A 10,676-nucleotide genomic window follows, 5' to 3' on the forward strand; every position below is an offset into this window, starting at 1 on the left:
TCTTTGGACCCCTTAGTACAAATTGAACATTATTTAAATGCTACAGCCTACCAGTGTATTATTGTTCACCCTGTATCCATCTTTGGGTGACCACTTCCAGCAATGAAATCTGCAGAAACTGCATATAGTCATTATGTCAATATGGACCAAACTCTCTGATGAGTGTTTCTGACACCATGTTGAATCTATGCCACACAGATACTATTCAAAAGGCAAGTGGAGTGAAAAACATTTCAAGACACTCTCCCCAGTAGAAGTTAATAGTGAAAGGCTGTTTTATGAGAGAGTGCATACTTGAACCAATGACCTGTACCAATGAGTGGGAAATAATACTAGATGTACCCTCTCCCCTTCCAGATGCTCCTGAAAAGTCACATGGTTGCTATAAACGCAGACATTTACAACCCTGAACTTTCTCCTGTCTCAAGTACGAACACAGTGATACAGTGTTATACAGGTTTTGTAAAAAAATCTTATTAGTCTTCTCGACTGTAAATATATTGTATATATATGGTTTTAAATATGAATGAGTATGTGATGTAGTTACATTACAGGGTACATTTTCTGACTGATACCTCATTGCAATAAGATTATTTTGATCCTTTCTAACATTTGAATGAATGCAAATGAGCAAATGTCAAGAACATCCTGCTTGGAAAGCGGAACTTTATTTAGAGTTAGTCAGATGCTCTGTAACTGATGGCTGCAATGTATATATACCAGAAGACTGAATACTGAAATTGAATCAAAAGGTGTATTGACAAAGTATTAGTTTAAGGGTGTACACACTCATGCATTCAGGTCATTGGAACTTTTCAAGCTTTGCAATTCTCTCTACATCAGGTTTGTTGTTTTTCTTTGCTGGTAATTACAGGATATATGTCACATTAAAGACAGAGAAACCCCTTATGCCATTTATGTGAGTCTCTTATTTTAGATGACAAAAATCTAGCATTTTAGTAGGGGTGTGCAGAATTTTTCTATCCATTGTGTCTTTTTAGAATTTATTGTTTTTAAGAGTTTTTTTGAGTATTGTCTTTTTTTGCAAAATGTTAGGGAGAAATTATGATTTTATGTAATCTATTGGACAATAAAGGATCTTATCTTTGTGTAGCTGGAGCCTAAATGTCATTGTCAGTGGCTGGCAATGGACTGTTTAGAGAGGGAGTTCTTCAAGCAGCTGTTCTGTTTTACAGTTTCTTATTTGGCATTGCAAGTGTATTCCTGACACACCTTTCAACGTCTCCAGTGGCACTCCGCAGACATGTCCTCACCAAAAAAGAAACGTGAACTTTTGTTTGTTTGTTGCATATCAGTGAAAGTCTCACACGTTACCTCTGACTATACATAGAGTCAGACTACACCCTGTCTGACCAAGTTTCCCTTTAAAGTCCATGTTATGATTTGCCAAATTGCCAAAATGAAAAGTTAAAAACATGCCAAGTGGCTGAAATTCTAATTTTAAACATATTAACTTCATATGCTGGCAGCAGGGGTGTCATGTACCCTATAGGTCCAGGGTTGGCTTTTATTAACTAGATTAATCTTTGTTATTGTCACTGAGCACTTTTTATAGGCTGTATTATTAGAAGCAGCTATTTTGGCTTCTTGCTTTCAACTGGGTTGTTGTACAAACAGCATTTCAAATATAGGGGCAGGAAACCCAATCTTATGCAGGTGCACACATACCACTGTGCACACTTGATATGGATATTTCATATCTTCTTTATCTAACTTGTTTGTTGTAAGTTTTATGATTACTCTAAGGAAGCCCTCATGTCATTTCTTCTCTTTGACAGATACACTTGTTGTCTGTGCATCCTGACTCAGTAGACAATGTTGGTAAAATGTGCTCTGATTCTCTATAATATTTGCTAGCCTTACGTAAGAAATGAAAAGCCATTCTGATGCAGAAGGTAAAACACAAATCTAATAATGGGATTAGTAAAGTGATGGCTGATTTGAATGGCAACTCCTAAAATACTTCCTGATCCTAAAAAATGTAATATTCAAGGTCAAATTTTATATTTTAGAGCCAGAACATTAAAAATGTAGAAAGTATGAAACATGAATAGTTGACAATATGCATTTACATAATTTTTAAAGCAGATAAGTATTTTTAAAGTGAACCTTTTTAAAACTAAGTGCCTTATGAATCATGCCCAGAAAACAAGAAAGCATTACCATATATGGATGATATATGGATTCATGAAGTCTTAAAGACTGAGTTTCAATGGCTGTAAAAAACACATTGTTTTCTTGACATAAACACAATATACTTTATGCCACATTAAAGGTGGCCAAGAAAAATTTTGAATGCATGTGTGGCTAGTTCTAAAGCATAAAACTTAAAAAAGATGAAACCAAAGCCTTTTTTATGAAGATTATTTCTGCAGTCTCCTGGGTTGTGTGACAATTGTAATCTTTTATTTAAGGCAAACATCAGCTTAGAGCTGAAGGATGAGGGTACAATGCAGTTTATGCAATGGCTAGAAAAGATAACTCAAGCAATGAATTACTGCCAGACCAGCTAGCTGGTTGCAGGTGTTGTTTGTTAGCCTAAAGTTACCATGTAAGAAAATAGTTGGCAACAGCAGCATTGTTTTTTCCCTGTGTCTGAGCTAAAAGAAAGAAAGAAGTAGGACAGCAGGTGAATGTGTTACTTTATTTTGATATAACTTTTTAGGGTAAAACAAAATGTTGTTTTGAAGTCAGTTTGCGACATGATAAATTGTATACTTAGAATAACTATTTAACAGCTACTGTACATTACACTAGTTTAGTTAAACCCTTAAGTAAAACAAGGATGATTTATGTGGAGAAAAGTGAGAGTTCAGGATGGTCATGACTTTATGATCTGTGACAAATCCAGCCTGGGCTTGTAAAGGTCAGTGTTGCTGAATGTTTTTTTTGTTTTTATATTTTATATTTTCCACCAACGTGGTTTGGAGCCTATTCAGGTTATGATTTCGAACCACGCTACACTACGCTTTTCCCCAGAGTTTTGTTCGGCTCCCTGTTGATGACTCATGCTTAGTTTGCAAGACTGGTGGAAATGCATGTCAGTGCTCAACAAAACACCAAAGTTCAAAGGCACCCAAACGGAGAGAGTTCTTTCAGTGGAAAAACACTCCTATTGTATTGACCATCATGAACTATAGAAAGGCACAAAGAGTTTCATATTCTATCACCTGCTGGAAGAGATCTTGAAAAACTGCCTTCCACTTCCAGTGAATGCTTTACCATCATTTTCTCGGAACCCTCCCTGCTTTTCAAGCCAAATGCAATGTCAGGAGCAGGGCTGTGTCTCCAATCATTCAACACACAAACAAACCTGGATCACTGGGTAAAAAAAACACAGTGAAGAGCAGTCTGAGTCTGGATCTGAATGGCTCACTGGGGACACTCGCTCAGGCAGACGGGTTTCTGGTTACGGCAAGCGCAGAGGGCAGAAATAAGGGAGTTGGAATCTAAATCGGGAAGCAGTAATCCTCTGTGGTTTAATGAGAAAGAGGGACACCGTGAGGTATGCTGTAATAGAGGTGATTCCATCTTGGGAAACTCAAAGCGAAACGCAACAACCTCCTTTAAATATCTGGCTACTTCTTTGTTGGTGGTTTAGATCTACCGATATGCAGTCTCAGCATTACAACATATCAAATATTTAAAGGAAAATTGATGCAATAAATTTTGCTTTGGGAAATTATAGTCAAAGGAGCCTGAATACTAACCCTAACAGATTTTGTTTGTAAAAGTCTGAAACCTATCCTTTCATTATTCTCCACATTTTTGTGGGATGTCTATATCTATAAATGCTTTTTTGTGTGTAATTGTATGTTTATTTGCTACTAAGGTACTTAATTTTGATAGTGGTTGGTTTTCTCCATGTTGCTTTGTGCATTTTGTCTGTTAAAGGTGCTTAACAAATACATTTTACTTAGTTTAGTTGCTTTTGCAAAGCATTTTATATAATGTCCAAAGCATAATCTTTCTTTTCTTAAGGATTTCTGAAATCAATTAAGTCAAAAAGAAACATTCATTCATCTTCTATACCACATATTCCATAGTGGGTCACGGGGTAGAGTCTACGGGCGAGAGGCGGGTACACCCTGGACAGGTCGCCAACACAGAGACATATAAGACAAACAACCATGCACACACTCATTCACACCTAAGGGCAATTTAGAGAAACCAATTAACCTAACAGTCATGTTTTTGGACTGTGGGATGTAGCCAGAGTACCCGGTGAGAACCCACGCATGCGCAGGGAGAATGTGCAAACTCCATGCAGAAAGACCCCCGGTCTGGAGTCGAACCCAGGACCTTCTTGCTGCAAGGCAACAGTGGTATATTGAAATATTTTTTTTGGATCATATCATTTGAAAAGCCACTGTGACAAAACATTACATTGGGAGTTATCCTTTTTTATAACATTCACAAAGTTATAAAAACAAAATTTTTCTACATGTTACTGTTTGATCCCAGTTCACTATAGAGAAAGTTTTAGAAACGGCTTTCAACAACAAATTTTTCTTGAAATACTTGAGATCGGGGCAGAATGTGGTGCTTTTAGCCTACCACATGTTGTCAGATATGTTCTATTTTTTCCCAAAAATTTGGTTAATCACAGAAAATTCATAATTTAACAACGGGGGTCACCACAGGTTGGTTAGGATATTTTTTTTTTCTCCCATTAATAGATAAAATTATATTTGAAAGCTGCTTTTTGTATTTACTCATTGTCTGATGTTAAATTATACTTTGTCTGTTATTAATTGACACCTTTTCATGGCGGCTGCACGATGTTGCAGTTGGTAGCACTGTTGCCTTGCAGCAAGAAAGTCCTGGATTCGATTCCCAGCCGGGGGTCTTTCTGCATGAAGTTTGCATGTTCTCCCTGTGCATGTGTGGGTTCTCACCGGGTACTCTGGCTTCCTCCCACAGTCCAAAGACATGCCTGTAGGGTTAATTGGTCACTCTAAATTGCCCTTAGGTATATGAATGAGTGTGTGCATGGTTGTTTGTGTGTTGCCCTGCGATGGGCTGGCGACCTGTCCAGGGTGTACCCTGCCTTTCACCCATAGACTGCTGGAGATAGGCACCAACTCCCCCGTGACCCACTATGGAAGAAACGGTAGAAAATGACTGACTGACCTTTTCATGGCTTTATAACCTTGGTCTGTTCATCTGCTTGTTGTCATAAATCATTACAGATTTTTTTAACCAGTTGGAGAGTAGTATAGCCTTTGTTTAAACTTGTTGGTCATCTTGCAGACGTTTGTGCAGAGGCTAACAGCTGAATTTTGCATTCGGCACACCGCTATTTTCCATTGATCCGTGTCTTCTAAAATAAATCGTTTGAAGTACATCTGCGAATAAATTGTCCCATGAGAGAGGTGCAAAGTACTTCATACACAAAGCTGCAGCTGTCCAGAGAACAATGAGAGCAGCACCACCGGATTGTATGAGGATAGGGTTACTTTAGCTGGAGTCCATATCCTTGGAAAAGGAGGCAGGAGGTTAAAAGTTTGCATGTTCCTAATTTCTTAATCCGTTATTGCACAATGAGTGTTTCAATAAAAATGTTGGCATGTGTACATTGTACTTCCTTCTCCTACTCCAACCAGGTCAACCAAGGTTACAAGAATTAAATTTCAGGATTCATCAAGACTTAAATAATTAAAGATTGAGGACATCAAACAGGTGGACTGACATAATGTATCCTTTACCGAGCATGTGAAGGACAATTCAGTATCACACAACTGAATGACCTGGACTGATTTGTAGCCTGCAGCATTTTAGAAGAATATAATATTAAATGTTATCTGTTACATGAACATGGATTATGCATCTGCTTCAAATCACAGACCTTAAACTCAAAGAAACTCACTCATAAGTGCAGATTGTATGAAAAACTATTATACCTTAAATTTCACTTAAATTTCCACCTCACTAAATCCTTTCAAGAAAACTTCTGGCTTTGTTCTTGTAACTTATTACAATTTTGAGTCTCAATTTCAGGGACCTACTGTATATGAAGAGATATTAGAACTTAAAAATTAACTTTAAGTTATATTATACATATATATTATTAAATATATGCACTTATTATATATACATGGACTACATTCGTGGTGTAATACCAAGTGTGTAGTCCAGACTTTATTTTGTTAATGTCAATTTTATTTATATACCACATCACAAAGTTGCCCAAAGTACTTTACATATAGGTAAATACAAACACAATAAATTCAAAAATGGCCATAAAACCAACAATAGCATAAAAAAGAAAGCCAAGCAATGTTCAACTGGAATACAATATCTCATCTGCAAGTAGAAAGTCTTTCTGGAACAATAAGTAACAAAAATCTTCCCAACATTTTATCTATTGTTCTGACTACTGCTGCATTTCTTGACATTTGCAGATATATCAATTAAATAAGCATATTATCTGAAATTATTAACCACTTAACTTTATCAATGTTTTATTGATACTAGTGTCACAATGTTGTATGTATTACAAAGACACATAGGTTTAGGCAAGTAATTTTCCAGCAGAACCGTTCTATGTATCCGTGTCCAATACCAAATTATTCACAATCTGATCACCACAGATGGTTCTGGACATAATGAGAGATTTTAAGGCTTGAGCTTCACTTTGACTAGAACCCGATACCCAGTAAGTTTTGTCCATTTTTTGAGGCAACAGATTTTTTGACCACTTGGGGGCACTCAGACTGTGTCTAGAGCTGTTATCTTTCAGATGGTCAGGCAATTATTAAGTATGGCAAAAGAAAAGGAGATGTGCCACTTTTGCAAAAATGTATTTACTCCATCCCTCTGCTGCAGCAACCTGTAAATGTTACACTCTCTATCCCAATACAGATGCAGTATATGTGGATTACTGTATAAATGAGACATATACCTCATACACATGACATTACTTGATGTTTCACAAAATGCGCTTCATTTCCTCATGTTTAGAACCTGCATAAAACCTGCTTATTGATACACCAACTTACTTGGGAAGATAAGACACTGTGTGACTACAGCTTTAAGTTGAAGAAACAAAGAAAGAAACAAAAAAGCTTTAAATCGTTTATCTCTAGAAATCTTTCTTTTCATTCATTGTGTTTTTAGGGTTATGAAACAAAGGATTTGTCAATTGGTTTCTTGTAATAAAGATTTGATCCATCAGATGACTCCCCAAAGAGTTGTAAGCAAAACATGTACTCACATTGTGTGATGTAACTATGTCGCTATGATTTATGATCACAGCTGCAGTATATGCAATTCATTATAAGAAAGGTATTAGTCCAATAAAAATAGAAGAGACTTGGTAATGATTAAATATAATAATTGTAATTGCTGCCCCCAAAAAAACACATTAAGGTAGGAGGATTTGACTGTAGTTATTTAGAAATGGTTGTAAATATACAGTTCCTGAAGCAAGATATGATGACCTCACTGCTGCACCTCGTAATCAGAAAAAGCACCAGCTCTATTATGCCAAAGCTGATGGCAATATATACCCAGAATGCATTTCCCAGGGGCCAATCTGCTAATTTTAGCTCAACAGGCAAATGACAGTTGAAGAGTGGTGCTCCAGATCCAGAACGGACTGGATCTGATTACATGGTTGTGACAGGAACAGAGTACGTGCCGCAGTGAAGGAAGGTGAACAGAAACCTTCACTCTGACTCTTAGACAAATTTATCTAACCCTGACATATGTAAGCAAAGTCAAGCTCCTCTGCTTTTAAATAAAACTTTATGACATGATACACTTTGTTGATCAAGTGAAAAGTATCCCTTGGCTGTGGGTGATGCCTTGAATAGAAACTCCTGTCACGACACTTAACTTCACACATTATAACTTCAAAAGCAGTACCAGATCTATCATCTCTAGACCATCTCTAGACTAGATCCTTAGGACAGAGTGTACAGTGTCTGGAATGACCCTGAGGAATGCACCATGCACTCCTGAGTCCACTTGTAGCTCCAAAGGAAGCTTTACAACAAGCAGGTTGAACTATGTGTTTTGCACTTATTGGTTTTGCATCTTCATTACATTAATCCACTAATGCAACCAATGTAAGCTCTCTTCCCAAGGTATAATTTCTCTCCAGCAGCTTTCTAATGATACTGTGCCACTCGGGCACCTGATATTTTTACGTAACACAGTATCAGTTCCTGTGCGCCTGAAGTTCAGGATATGTTGTTCCCAGCTGTCAAGTCTGGTCTCCTGGCTCAGTAATGTGATAAATTAAACAAGAATCGACTGAGCCACGGTTATATCTTCAGCACAGGAGTATGTTTTCATTTTGGCATCTTTGGGGTTTGGGGGATGGTGCAAATTCTAGAAATATTGTACAACACTCCTTTGGTACATATGCATGAATTCATTGAGCACAGCCAGCAAATAAAGCTCTGAGATCAGGGAAGAGTGCAGACCTGATACTTCTGTGAACTGGTGTAATAAGAACACACATTCAAACAGAAAGATAAACAACCTTTCACACAAATCATAACACCAACTGATATACAAGTAAAAGGGACAGCAGCTTGTGACTTAGTGGCAGCGTCCATGTGTTTACACTGGTGTAGGGTGTTACAGATTTCCACATAGACATGATCTGTTGTTCAGGCTTTATAAGACCTTACTGTCAAATTGGAGATTCCCATAATCCAGCTTTTTTACAGCAGTTAGTGAGAACTAAGTTAGGTCTTAAAGTTTGTTTGAAAAGTCAAAAATGCTTGCTAGAGATACAAAAACTACTCGGAAAAGACACAAGTCTTAAAAAGTTTTATTATGGAAAAAAGGCACTTGCTTCCTTACAGATTTAAATTAAATTGAATTCAGTTTTGTTTATATAGCGCCAATTCACAACACATGTCGTCTCAAGGCACTTCACAAAGGGTTTAGAATGGTGTAGGATTGTTGGGGAGGTTAGATTAAACTACTGAGTGTTAGAGTTTGTACATTTTAGAATAGGCTATGTGTAGGGTACTAAGTAAAATAATAAACTGATAAGGTTTGTCCATCTAGAGCCCACTGGTGGCCATTGTTATACTAAAAACCACAAGGATTGGGGGTACCTCTTACTGTCAGACTGATTATAACCATTGGAAAAGAGAAGAGGTCATACAGGTAGCAGAAATGGAGGGTGTGTTTGCACCTCAACCATAACTGAGCTACTTTAGTTGTAACTAATGTAACTGATGTTGCTCTATCTGACCACTTTTCTGTTATTTTGAAAGCATCATCTGCAATCATTCAGTTTGCCAAAGAGACATGATAAGAAAACGCATCTTTAAGGACGGTGCTGCTGAAACCTTTAACCAGATTTACTCTTCTACCTCCACTTTGCCCTGTAACACTGTAGATGAGCTGGTAGATAACTTTCATTCTAAAATCTTGGACATTATTGATTCAATTGCTCCAATTAAAGTGAAAGTCGTTTCTGGGAAGAAAATGTCTCTGTGGAGAAGTGCTCCACCAGTCAGAAGTGAAAAACAGAAGTGTCGAAAAGCTGAATGCAGGTGGTGAAAGACTGGATTCCAGGTTCACTATATTATCTATAAAGAGAGACTATACAGATATAACCTACAACTGAAAAATGCAAGGGAGCCTTTCTTTTCTGAGATCATCAACAAAAACATTAACAATGCTCGTACATTATTTGCCACGGTCGACAGGTTAACAAACCCTCCTGTTACTGTAGCATCTGAACTCCACTCTACCAGGGCCTGCAATGAATTTGCTAAATTCTTTACTGAAAAAACCCAAAAGATCAGAGGGGCAGTCAGCACATCAACTTCAGTACCAATGTTGTCTCCAACTAGAACTAAACAACTAAGCTCTTCTTCCTGCTGTCTCGATCTTTTACCCACAGCTTTCCTGAAGAAAGCTTTGCCCGTAATAACATCTGATTTAACTCAAATAATAAACACGTCCCTTTTGTCAGGTGTTTTCCTCCAGGCCCTAAAAACAGCAATTATCAAACCTCTATTGAAAAACAGCAACTTGGACAAGCTGCTACTACAGAACTACAGGCCTATATCAAACCTCCCCTTCATCAGTAAGATTATTGAAAAAGCTGTGTTTCAGCAGTTAAACAACTTCCTAACAACGACCAACCGCTTCGATGTCTTCAGGTCAGCCTTCCTGCTCACCACAGTACAGAGACTGCTCTTGTCAAGGTGTTCAATGACATCCGTATAAATGCAGACTGTGGAAGAACCACAGTGCTGGTATTATTAGACCTTAGTGCAGCATTCGACACCGTTGATCACTCCATTTTATTAGAGCGCCGGGAAAACTGGGTCAGCCTTTCTGGTACAGCACTCAACTGGTTTAAATCCTACTTGAAGGACAGGGAATGTTTTGTGTCAGTAGGTAATTTTACATCAGAGACAACAAAAATCACATGTGGCGTTCCCCAAGGGAACATCTTAGGGCCCCTCCTATTCAATATCTACATGCTCCCCCTAACTCAGATTTTAATAAACAACAACGTCAGTTATCATAACTATGCAGACGACACACAGCTATACGTTACAATGTCACCAGGTGACCACGAACCCATTCAAGCGCTGGGTAAATGCTTAGAAGAAAACAATGCATGGATGGGCCTAAATTTTCTTCAGCTGAATCAGAACAAAACTGAAGTAATA

The sequence above is a fragment of the Girardinichthys multiradiatus genome, chromosome X, assembly GCF_021462225.1.
Source record: "Girardinichthys multiradiatus isolate DD_20200921_A chromosome X, DD_fGirMul_XY1, whole genome shotgun sequence".
In the NCBI taxonomy this organism is placed as follows: domain Eukaryota; kingdom Metazoa; phylum Chordata; class Actinopteri; order Cyprinodontiformes; family Goodeidae; genus Girardinichthys; species Girardinichthys multiradiatus.